The following is a 12,884-nucleotide window of genomic DNA, read 5'->3' as shown; positions in this document are numbered from 1 at the left end:
GCGACGAAAGTTGCGACACTACTTCGAGTCTCATCCGGTGACTGTGGTGTCATCCTTCCCCCTGGGGGAGATCATCCAGTGCCAAGAGGCCTCGGGTAGGATAGCAAAGTGGGAAGTGGAGCTCATGGGCGAGACAATCTCGTTCGCTCCTCGGAAGGCCATAAAGTCCCAAGTCTTGGCGGACTTCGTGGCTGAATGGGTCGACACCCAATTGCCAACAGCTCTGATCCCACCGGAACTTTGGACCATGTACTTCGATGGGTCGCTGACGAAAACAGGAGCAGGTGCTGGCCTGCTCTTCATCTCACCCCTCGGGAAACATCTCCGCTACGTGCTGCGCCTCCATTTCCCGGCGTCAAACAACGTGGCCGAGTACGAGGCTTTGGTTAATGGGTTGGCATCGCCATCAAGCTAGGGGTTTGGCGCCTCAACGCTCGTGGCGACTCGCAGCTTGTCATTGACCAAGTCATGAAGAACTCCCACTACCGCGACCCGAAGATGGAGGCCTACTGCGACGAAGTCCGACGCCTGGAAGACAAGTTCTACGGGCTGGAGCTTAACCACATCGCTCGATGGTACAATGAGACTGCGGATGAGCTGGCGAAAATAGCCTCGGGGCGGACAATGGTTCCACCTGACGTCTTCTCCAGAGACATACATCAACCCTCTGTCAAGATCGACGACACGCCCGAGCCCGAGGAGGCCTCGGCCCAGCCCGAGGGATCCTCAGCAGCCAAGGGTGCGGCCTTGTGCATTGAGGGGGAGCAGAATGGGGTTGCGCCAAACCGAAACTGGCAGACCCCGTACCTGGAATATCTCCACCAAGGAGAGCTACCCCTCGACAAGGTCGAAGCTCGGCGACTTGCGTGGCGCACCAAGTCGTTTGTCTTACTAGGCGATGAAAAGGAGCTCTACCACCGCAACCCCTCAGGCATTCTCCAACGATGCATATCCATCGCCGAAGGACAGGAGCTATTGCAAGAAATACACTCGGGGCTTGCGGTCACCATGCAACACCTCGAGCCCTCATGGGGAACGCCTTCCGACAAGGCTTCTACTGGCCGACCGCGGTGGTCGACGCCACTAGGATTGTACGCTCTTGCCAAGGGTGCCAATTCTACGTGAGACAGACGCACCTACCCGCTCAGGCCCTGCAGACAATACCCATCACCTGGTCGTTTGCTGTGTGGGGTTTGGACCTCGTTGGTCCCTTGCAGAAGGCACCCGTGGGCTTCTCGCACCTGCTGGTCGCCATCGACAAATTCTCCAAGTGGATCGAGGTCCGACCCCTAACCAGCATCAGGTCCGAGCAGGCAGTGGCGTTCTTCACAAACATCATACATCGTTTTGGGGTCCCGAACTCCATCATCACCGACAATGGCACGCAGTTCACTGGAAAGAAGTTTCTGGACTTCTGCAAGGACCACCACATCCGTGTGGACTGGGTCGCCGTAGCTCACCCCATGACGAATGGGCAGGTGGAGCGTGCCAACGGTATGATTCTGCAGGGACTTAAACCGAGGATCTACAACGACCTCAACAAATTCGGCAAGCGATGGATGAAAGAGCTACCCTCGGTGGTCTGGAGTCTGAGGACGACGCCAAGCCGAGCCACTGGTTTCTCGTCGTTCTTTCTAGTCTATGGGGCCGAGGCTATCTTGCCCACAGACTTAGAATACGGTTCCCCGAGGACAAAGGCGTACGACGACCGAAGCAACCAGACCAGCCGAGAAGACTCACTGGACCAGCTCGAAGAGGCTCGGGACGTGGCCTTGCTACACTCGGCGCGGTATCAGCAGTCTCTGCGACGCTACCACGCCCGAGGGGTTCGGCCCTGAGGCTTCCAGGTGGGAGACTTGGTACATCGGCTGCGGCAGGACGCCCGGGGGCGCCACAAGCTTACTCCCCCCTGGGAAGGGCCGTTCATCATCGCCAAGATTTTGAAGCCCGGAACATACAAGCTGGCCAACGATCAAGGCGAGGTCTACAACAACGCTTGGAACATCCAACAGCTACGTCGCTTCTACCCTTAAGATATTTCAAGTCGTTCATATACCTCATTCTTTTTACATACACAAATAGAGTCTAACCGTCAAGGAAGGGTCAGCCTTGCCTCGGCAAAGCCCGACCCTCCCTCGGGGGCTAGAAGGGGGGAACCCCCTCTGCGTCAAAATTTTCCTCGGAAAAAGTCTTTCTGTCGGAACATCTTTCGCGCTTTTCCACTGCTTCGATAGCGGGATCCTGAAAACGATGAGAGTACACATAAGCGGCAAGGCCGACCGAGCCGAGGGACTCCTACGCCTTCGGGATACGGATACCTCACTCATCACCTTCCACGATAAGTAACTCACGCTCGGATAAGCGATTCTGCTACCGAACAAGTCCTAACGCTCGAAAACTTTTCTGCCACAACGATTTTCGTGCCTTCTCGACTATATCGATAACAGAATCCTGCGAACGAGTAAGAGTGCACGTAAGCGGCAAGGCCGACGAGCCGAGGGACTCCTATGCCCCCGGGATACGGATACCTCACTCATCACCTTCCGCGAAAAGTAACTCACACTCGGATAAGCGATTCTGCTACCGACGAACAAGTCCTGATACTCGAAACAAGAGGAAAGGAAACACAACTTTATAACACGATAATAAGATGTTTGGGCCTCGGCGGCCGCAAAAACATACGCATACTACAGACAAACTGTTCCTGCAGGTTCAGACATCGACAGAGGGAGCAGCAGCACCCTCGACGTCGTTTCCACCTTCGGCGGAATCTGGCCCGGCCTCGGACGGCAACATGGGCGGAAGGATCTCCACCTCGAAGGAGGACGCCAGCACCGCGCTTGGGCCATCGCAGCCAGGGTCTCCTCCAGGGTCCCGACCCGAGCAGACACCTCGGCTGGTCGCTCCGTAGCCACAGCCAGCTGTCCCCCGAGGACCTCAGCCCGGCTCACGGCCTCGACAGCATGACTCCGGGGTTGGCCCCGCTCGCGGATGACCTGGCCAAGCCCCAGCCGCCGCCGCTGCACCTCCTCGGCCCGGGAAGCCACCTGCTCCTGGGCCGACGAAGCCTCTTCTCGAGCCGAATCCGCCTCTGTCCACGCCGACACCGCTGCTTCCGGCTCCAGCTCATCGCAGAGCGGCCGAAGGTTCTATAACTGAGCAAGAGAAGCCTTGAGCGGCAAGGCCGACCGAGCCGAGGGACTCCTATGCCTCCGGGATACGGATACCTCACTCGTCACCTTCCACGCGAGGCAACTCACGCTCGGTTAAGCGGTTCGGCTAGCCGACAGGCGAGTCCTAGTGCTCGAAATGAGGGAGAAACATGGTATTACACTCAAATACCCAGATGTTCAGGCCTCGACAGCCACAATGAACAAACACCCATACTCAGGGTGCCATTACAAACGGAACTCCGGTTCCACTCCTGCGGGTATGAACAACCTCCACACCGGAGGGCCTACGGGACAACAAACTCCAGGTGGCTCGCAGGCGACCACTGCACCAGCAGAGATAACGACCTCCGCTTTGGGCGGCTAAACAGCAGCAGCGATGACCTCAGGGCAGACGCTACTGTGACAAGGCCCTCGCCCACGTCCCCACTCGAGGGGCGAGGACAAGCTATCAAAGCCAAAGAGCCGGAGGTCTGTCCGCGGGTGGCGCCGACGGTCTCGTCGGCGAAGAAACCTCCTCTGGCGACCATCGCCTCAGCATCGACGACAGCGGCCACCTGCGCGTCGGCGCTACGCCAACGAATGGCGGCCGCCCCAGCCTGCACCGGCAGATCCCCACTCAAGTCCTCGCGGACGGGCAGGCACCAACCTCCGCGCGGAGGCGTCGTGCTGGAGTGAGGACAAGACAATCCAAGAACACGAACGTCGCCCTAGCAGCGTGCGACGTCTTGGAAGATCCCCCGGTGCGCACGGCGCAACAGCCGCCCGTGCGGTGGACGGACGGCCACGCCCGGATCAAGCGGCAGGAGGCAGCGTCGGAGGCCGCGACAGAGCTAGTTGAGCCAGCGAGCCAGGCACGCTGGAGCTGATGACGCTTGCGACCGACCGGCCCCGCGTTGTCGAAGTTCGCCCCTCCGCAAGGCCGGTGAGCGCCCTCTCCCCTAAATGCTGAAGGAAGAGGCGACTTGCCGGCCCATGCGGGAGGTAGAACCCCGGCTCAGCTCGCCCTCCGCCATAGCAAGGATGATGAAGATCCTTGAAGCTGAGGGCGGGGCAGAGGCCGCAGCCCGGCTTGCTTCTCCCCACCATCGAACCGGTGGTTATCACCCTGGATGACCATTGGTGAGGGAATGCAGTCGGGCTGCATGATGAAAATCCTTGAAGCCTAGCGATGGCTGAAGGGTGCCAACCCCCGCGAGGTTGCGCTCCTCCAACAACAGCAAGACGAAGGCAACACGGGCGCTCCCCATCTGGGGGCTCGGAAGGTGGAAGGGCGCGATGCATGAGGGGAGTGCGAAGGCATGGCTACCGCCCAGGGGATCGATCCCTTTTTAAAGGCAGCTCTCCCCACTCGCATCCTCAAGCGTCACGGGCAAAGTCTTCACCGACGCGCTCTAGGGTCCTCCCCCTACGACACGGGGGCCAGGTCCCGCACGTCGTGCAAGCTAACCCGAAACGGAAGAAGCCAAACCGCCACACGCGGAGCATGTAACTGCCCCGCGGTTACAAGCACTCCTCCATCCTCGCCGAAACCAGCGGTCGAAAGGGCGGACCGCCATGCAGGTGGCATGCAACCGCACCGCGGGGGCGCACCCCTTTGGCTTCGTCGCATCCAGCATGGAGGCCTAGGCCCACACGTCATGTAACCGGCGCGCCGGTTACTACGTGCAAGCAACCGCACCGCCACTTGCGCTAATGCCGCGCCTTCTCGACTGCGGAACCGGTGCCGCGACTCGAGGAAACCCTGCGCATGGCCCAACAGTGCCAATCGAGCACCACGATCACGGGTCAGTCAACCGCGAGAGGAGGCGTGACGGTCGATATGACCAAAAGTGGACTGGCAGTAATGGCAGCAGCAGACGAGCGGAAGCAGCAGTCAAATCGCCTGCAGGCTCGTGTCCCCTCCTGAAGCGGCAATGGAGCCCTCTCCCACGGCGTGAAGACGACGCGCCCGTGTTCCGTTCCTCAAACGGCTCACGCACGCGGCCGCCCCGCGAACCGCCCGTCCCGTCGCATTAACTCCGCGGCAAGGCAAGCGACACCTTTGGCAGGCGAAGCGGGCGTCGTTTCACCTCCGCCATGATGACCGCGTAAACAAAGGTGTGCCACACCATTTAAATTCATATCCTTTTCCTCTTCCCCTTTCTCTCTCTTGCTACAGGGACCGGGAAAGGGGATATTTTGAAAGGGATCCTTCTCCGCGAAGGAAGCGGGCCCCGAGCCCTCCTACTGATCAGGGGTTCGAAGGTTGGCCCCTCGGAAGGGTTCGACAGCCGCCCCAGAGCACTCAGGCTTCAAGCTCATTACTGATCAGGGGTTCGAAGGCTGGCCCCTCGGAAGGGTTCGACAGCCGCCCTAGAGCACTCGGGCTCCGCGCCCACTACTGATCAGGGGTTCGAAGGCTGGCCCCTCGGAAGGGTTCGACAGCCGCCCCAGAGCATGTAGAGCGAGGGATGACTCTGGGTACGTCCGTTACATGGCCGAGGCTCGGGCTACGCTCCCGAGGTACCCTAGGACATTTCCAAGACCAGCAGGAGCGATTTTGTAACAGAATCCCACCAGAGGGAGGCATCAAGCCCTTGGACCTTATCGAACGGGTCCGGGTCCGGCAATCACCTGTAGGTACTTTTGGAGCGCGCCTCTGGGCCACTAGCCGACCCTTATCGAACGGGGCACGGGCGTCCACTCGGATCACCCGTTAGCAACTCACTGGAGACACCATGTTCGGCGCCCTCCAAGGGCAACATGGTGCTTTCCCCCCTTCCTCCTTGCGGAAAGGCGACGAAGGGGCGTATAATAAAAGTCGAGACAATCCTTGATCGTCCTCTTGCTCCGTGCAGAGGCTCGGGGACTGCTCTCGCAACCCGGCTACGGCCAAACCGTTGACAGCGTCAACAAACCAGCCTGAAAACTCGGAACCTGACCATGCACCTGGGCTACAATCAGGTCGCATGAGGGAACAACCAGGCCGGCCGAGGCATCACGAAAGGCATTAAGACCTCAGAGGAGTCAAACCACTCCTCCGAGGCCTCGGGGGATACACCCGGCGGGTGCGCTCGCGCGCACCCACCGGAACAAAGTGTAACCGAGAAAGGTCGGTCCCCTCGTAAAAAAGTGCGGCAAAACCTCCAAGCGAGTACCAACACTCCCTTTGAGGCTCGGGGGCTACTGTCAGGTACCGTAATTAGGGGTACCCCCAACACTCCTAAACACGGCTAGTAACCACCATCAGCACAAACCGCAAAGACTGATGGGTGCGGTTCAAGTCAAGGCCTCGTCTACCAAGGGACGCGATCTCGCCTCGCCCGAGCCCGGCCTCGGGCGGGAACAGTTGTCCCGGACGAATTCACGCCTCGCCCGAAGGCCTCCTCAAGCAGCGGGCGCACCCTCGACTCGCACGAAGCCCAGCACGGGCAGACTTCGTTGTGAAGCAACCTTGGCCAAATCGCCTCACCAACCGACCGTATCGCAGGTGCATTCAATGCGAGGATCGCCTGACACCTTATCCTGACACACGTGCCTCAGTCGGCAAGGTCGAAGTGACCTCAATCACTTTGCCCTTTCACTGACCGACCTGACGGGAAAATAGCGCCGCTCGCCCTGCTCCGACTGTTGTGCCACCCGCCAGGGTGAGGCTGACAACAGCCAAGTTCAGCCTCAGGCGCAACAGGAAGCTCCGCCTCGCCCGACCTTAGGCCTCGACCTCGGAAGGAGATCTCCGCCTCGCCCGACCCCAGGGCTCGGCCTCAACCTCGGTCTCGGAAGGAGGTCTCCGCCTCGCCCGACCCCAGGGCTCGGCCTCAACCTCGGCCTCGGAAGGTGGTCTCCGCCTCGCCCGACCCCAGGGCTCGGCCTCAACCTCGGCCTTGAAAGGTGGTCTCCGCCTCGCCCGACCCCAGGGCTCAGCCTCAACCTCGGCCTCGGAAGGTGGTCTCCGTCTCGCCCGACCCTAGGGCTCGGCCTCAACCTCGGCCTCAACCTCGGCCTCGGAAGGTGGTCTCCGCCTCGCCCGGCCTTGGGATCGGACCGACCGCGCCACGGGGATACATCATTACCCTATCTCTAGCTAGCTCAGGCTACGGGGGAACAAGACCGGTGTCCCATCTGGCTCGCCCCGGTAACAAGTAATGATGGCTCCCCGCGTGCGTCCATGACAACGGTGGTTCTTAGCTCCCTACGGAAGCAAGGAGACGTCAGCAAGATCCCAGCAGCACCGACAGCTGTGCTTCTACAGGGCTCAGACGCTCCTCCGACGGCCACGTTACCGCGTATACAGGGCTCTAGCACCTCTCCGGCAGCCACGTTGGCATGTACACAGGGCTCAGGCACCTCTCTGCCGGACACGTTAGCGCATAGCTACACCCCCATTGTACACCTGGACCCTCTCCTTGCATCTATAAAAGGGAGGTCCAGGGCCTTCATGCGGGAGGGTCGCGCGGGAGAACGAGCCGACGAACAGGCTCACTCTCTCTCTCGCGAACGCTTGTAACCCCTACTGCAAGCACACCCCCTTGGCGCGGGGCAACACGAGCCGCGTTTTCCCCCTTGTGTTCCATCTCGCGCCAACCCATCTGGGCTGGGACGCGCAACGACAAATTTACTCATCAGTCCAGGGACCCCTCGGGGTCGAAACGCCGACAGTACTATTCACGCTGAAATGTAATTGCTCTCGCGTCAACACCTTCAAACAAGCCGAAGGTATTAATGTAATATAAGTTCTGTCAATGTTCATATGTATATCATGAAATACATATATGAATGAATGAATGGATTACATATATTATCTATGGATTCTTATTCTCATAAATGATGAAAGTATGTCCATCATAAACTTCGTCTGAAGATCATTATATCCAAATGGAGATAATACTTCGAAGGACGAAGGTACTTAATCTTTAACAATTGTGTTGCCTTATTTTTGATTCACAGCATTTGAGAACAAGTGACCAACAGGAGTATGTTTAGGAATGCGAGAATAACGAAAATGAATCTTGTTAAAGTTTGTTTTAACCGATTTGTTCATTAAATTATACAATATTATAGTACCGTCATAGACATTGTTATTAGCTAATTAAACTTGAAAACGATTAACTTCGTAATTAAAATCCCTAAATAATAAATGGGGGAGATTAGAGCTCCCCCATATAAGGCCTTGTTCGGCAATATGGGATTCTTTCCCGGGTTGATTTTTTCCCCACATGGATTGGGTGAATCCAATAGTTTCACCCAATCCCTTGTGGGATTAAATCCCAAAACCCAATCAACCAATGTTTGTTCGTTTATGCCATATGGATTACATCCCAAAACCCAAATAACTATGTTTGTTCGTTTATTCCATATGGATTAAATTCTAAACTTAAATACCAACAAAAGCCAATAAAATCAACAACATTTAAGCATAAAACATGTCATTTCTCCAGAAATTTAAACATAGAACATGTCATTTATCTAGAAATTTAAGCATTCCATCCAATTCTCGATACATATTTTTTCAAAAATTTAAGCATGTAATAGACTTAGTATATGCTAGATTTTATCCAGAAATTTAAGCATGCCATACAAGTCTCGCAACAACCTTCCTTCGGTTCTATTACATGCTGAGCCCAAACATGGAGAAATGCAACATATATATAGCTCATACTGGCACTCAAAACGCTGTGCAGAACTGTCTCCATATGACCAATATTTCCTGTCTGCAAAGTTTAAATAAGGAATCAAAAGCAGAAATCAACAGATAAAAAAATGAAATTTATGCAGAAAGAAAAACAGCAGGGAACCCATATCAATTAATAAACATCGGGTCCTCAAAATATGCAAGCGCATGTTGTTGCTGCTGCTACACTTTTCTTGAGTGAGCACAAATGGAGGCTGATTAACAGCAGCAACAACAAAGAACTCACCAACTGCAGGGAACCAAGTACAACTACTCCCAACCATGGGATTCAGTCTCTCTCAAGCAATACACTAAAACTGATAGAAAACATGCTGGGAGATCATAGAAAACATGACTTGACAGAAGCTCTACACGGATTCTCCAACTTAAGAACAAATAAACTCCACGCCTGCTCTGGTGGACGATGCCCACATGCACTGTATTGTTGCCGAAGAAAGCGGATATGCCTCAAGTTTAAGTGATTACCCACCGTGTCTCATATATAGACACAGCATGATAAAAACCATCACCGAACGAATTATTGGTATCAACATCACAAAACACCTTTGTTAAAAGAAAGAAAGAACCCGCCGCTGTACACATGACAAATTTCTATATGTGATATACCCTCTGCAACAACATGGAAAAGTGGCACCTGTTCCCGGAAAATACATCGGCTCACCCTACAAACGTACGAGGAAGATCACGAGAAGTTGAATCCCAACCTCTCAGCGACAAGATCGATCGGTGGCAGATTACTATTTACCTTGATGTAAAGGTAAGCTATTATCAATCCCGGTCATGAAATACTAGTTATGACTATTAAATATAACCTACTTATAAAACTAATAACTACTATATAGATAAAATCTACTCTCTCCTAGTTCTTTCTAGTCCACTAGGTAACCTTCCTCTTGCTACTTTGAGATGCACTCTCCTAGTTCTTTCTAGTTCTTTGAAGCAATACACTAAAACTGATAGGAGGGCAGTTTCTAGTTCATCAAGGTATGAAATCATAGATTATACTTACCTTAGAGCTTATCAATCTTCCGTCTTAACCATAGGAGGGCAGTTTCTGGTTCATCAACACTAAAACTGATAAATGTCTCTCTGTTGTTTGGTATGTCGAACACCTCAGCTGCTTTTATCTTCTCATCTGCTGTCACATTCATAGATCTAAGAACAGAAATGCATCTCATGATGGAGAAGTCATTACCTTGAGCAGATTCTTTTCCTTTCACCATTTGTGTAACCTCATCCTCAACTTGTTTTGATTTCAGATCTAGATATCTCCCAACAAGTCCTTCCAAAGAATCCTTCTTCATCCTCTTTGCTTCCTTATCTTGATTGATTGTTGATGCAGTAGACCTTCTCATTGCAGTAGACCTCTGTTCAGTCCTTTCAATTATAGGATCTTCATCTTGTTCCAATCTTGAATCCTCTTCTTGTGGTTGTTGTTGAATAATGCCTTCCTCATCCATTCTTGTGGTGTTCACTTGTTCTTCTTCATTTGAAATTGTGTTCCATTCTTGTGGTAGTTGTGTAGATGTTATGTTCCAGGTCCCTTGAGCAATGTGCCCATCATATAGTTCCCCAAGAGCATCAAAGAGAGGGAAAGACTTCTTTTGAAATTTCTTGGCCCTAGGAAATGACTGATAAAACATTGTCAAAAAGTAAGTTCCTAAACTACTTTATGATAAGTTCACAATTATAAAGCTGGAGTCAAAAACTTACTTTTATGATGTTTTCCCATATTGGTGGATCAGCAACAATCCATGAATTTTAGGATGAACTTGATTGGAAGGAGGCTTTAGGAACCGCATGCTAAGGCCAGGGATAACAATGTCGAAGAAATGTTTGATAACACGGTGAAATGTATCATTGCTATGACCAAAAAAGACTTGGAGATCTTCAAATGTCGCATTGTGGCTAATCATGTATAGGAAGAAGCCAAGTTTTTCCTCAACTTTGATTCTTGTATCTTTAACCAATCCTTCCATTCTAAGATAGTTCGCCAAGGATTTGAAAATGTAAGGTTCCATTCTAAATGATACCCTGCAGTTCTTGATATGGCCTTCAAGCAGCTCTCGAACCTTTTCCTCCCCGGTCAGCGTTGATGTATGCCTCAATTTCTTTTTACTACGTCCAAGATAGCCCAAGAGATGTAGGGAAGGGAGAATCAAAAGGAAGAGGTCATCATCATCATCCTCCCTCCTCCTAAGGTGATCTCTATTGCTCATATCCATAGCAAAACTAAAGTAGCATCAAGAGACATAAGGAAAATTAATTACTAAAGCTAGTTATGTAGTTCATATAATTCAATTTCTTTAGGTTTTGGCTAGTACCTTGAGAAAATGGGTCAGGCACCAACACCCAAGATGGGGGAGGCTCGTCCTCGCCTACTCTTACTGGAGCAGGGACAATCTGAAAATAAATAAAGAGAACCGTTACTCCAGTTACATCGGTGATCAGTTGGGATGGCTTCAATCCCCAGCGACTGCATTGGATAGTTCAAAGCAAGTCGTGTACTTGTCGAACAGTTAGTGATAAAAATCAGACAAACCCTTCAGCGTGTAGTGTCATTGTGTTTGTGTTCTTTCATATGATGGTCATCACATTGATGTGTGAGTGGCTGAGTGTGACGCACAGACTGAAGAAACATCTAAACATGATAGCCATATGTCCTTTTCCATATTTATTAGTCCATGCTTCTAAACTAGATCGATTTGCTAGTAAAAACCCACGCAAATGCGAAGGAATGGAAATGCCAGCTGATGATTAATTAGAACGAAGGAACAACACACACTACTCTTCTACACATACAGTCAAAAAAATCTAACGAGATTCATAGAAATCTGACTAGCTCCATGGACCCTCGCCGGCTGACTAGCTAGCTTAATGGCGTGCAAACTTAACCTGCAATAATCTGACGATCCCTACACATACAGTCAAAAATTTGCAAAGGTCGTAGCAGATCGAAGTAGAAATCTGGTCCCGGCCAGTCGAGCGTGCGATCGATCCAGGCACAAAAAAAAGAAATTCCTGAAGAGGAAACAAGCTAGCAAAAAAGATACGATCGATCCCTACACATAGATACGATGCACGCAGAGCTCCAACTCCAAAACGAGATTCATAGAAATTCGTGAAGAGGAAACAAGCTAGCAAAAAAGAAATTCCTGCAGGACAAGGCGGCGGCGTTTTCGAAGCAGCTGGGAAAAAAGAGAGAGCCACACGCACGGGGCGTGAGTGCGTGACCGTGGTCCTGAGGCGGGCGAGCTCGCAATAGATCTGCGCGGCCTCGCCGACACCGCCGGAGAGCAGGGCAGTGGTCGGGATCTGGGAGCCGATGTGGAAGTGCTGCAGCTAGACGTAGAAAGATAGAGAGAGGGGCAGAGAGCAGATGTGAAAGGATCAAACCGGAGAGAAGTTTGCCAGCGGTGTCGACGTTGCCGGCGTCGGAGAGGAAGACTCCTTGCGCCGCCGCCGCTCTCCTCGGACACGGAGCGGTCACAGCTCCGTGGTTTGTTTCCAGACCCTAGGAGTCATGGCTCGGATCCAGGATCCACTGTAGCAAAAAAAAAAATTCAAACCTATGGGCTTGAATTCCGGTGGGCTTAACCGAACGCGAAAAAAATTAAAATCTCAATTTTTTCCTGGGCTTGGAATATAGCCTGGATTGGGCTACAATCCAGCCTCATCCCAGTCTGGATGGACTTAAAAACGAACGAAGCCTAAATGGGAATTTCAACCTCTCAACTTTGGGTGGTGGAGGGTGTGCCGTTGGAGCAATCGGGGGAGGGGGCTGTCGTATGGAGATTCGGAGGGTGGGGGTGTGGGGGGGGGGGGGGGGGGGGGGCAAACATGGGGAAATGTTGGAGACCACCTTAGACTTTGTTCAGATTAAATGTATCGGTAGATATTTTTACTTACTAGGAATTGAAACCCACTGAATCCCCTTAGGGCATGTTCGGTTGCAAGGGGATAGGGGGGATTAAATTGGATTAAATCCTCTTCTATTCAATTTTGATTAGGAAGTGATTTAATCCCCTCCAATCCCCTTC

At 52.6% G+C, this 12,884-nt stretch overlaps 1 pseudogene across 1 annotated transcript; it reads right to left on the bottom strand.

Annotated features, from left to right (window-relative positions):
- Positions 1-8,707: 8,707 nt before the first annotated feature.
- Positions 8,708-12,322, bottom strand: LOC100216571 (uncharacterized; annotated as a pseudogene). Its single transcript, NR_159538.1, has 5 exons — positions 12,241-12,322; positions 11,169-11,247; positions 10,558-11,076; positions 9,854-10,464; positions 8,708-8,863 (listed from the first exon to the last, which is right to left on the bottom strand). The product of NR_159538.1 is annotated as an uncharacterized protein (transcript).
- Between the last annotated feature and the right edge of the window lie 562 nt (positions 12,323-12,884).

The sequence above is a fragment of the Zea mays genome, chromosome 3 (genome assembly GCF_902167145.1).
Source record: "Zea mays cultivar B73 chromosome 3, Zm-B73-REFERENCE-NAM-5.0, whole genome shotgun sequence".
NCBI lineage: Eukaryota > Viridiplantae > Streptophyta > Magnoliopsida > Poales > Poaceae > Zea > Zea mays.
Note: the sequence above shows the minus strand (reverse complement) of the source record. Positions and strands in the feature narration are given on the sequence as shown.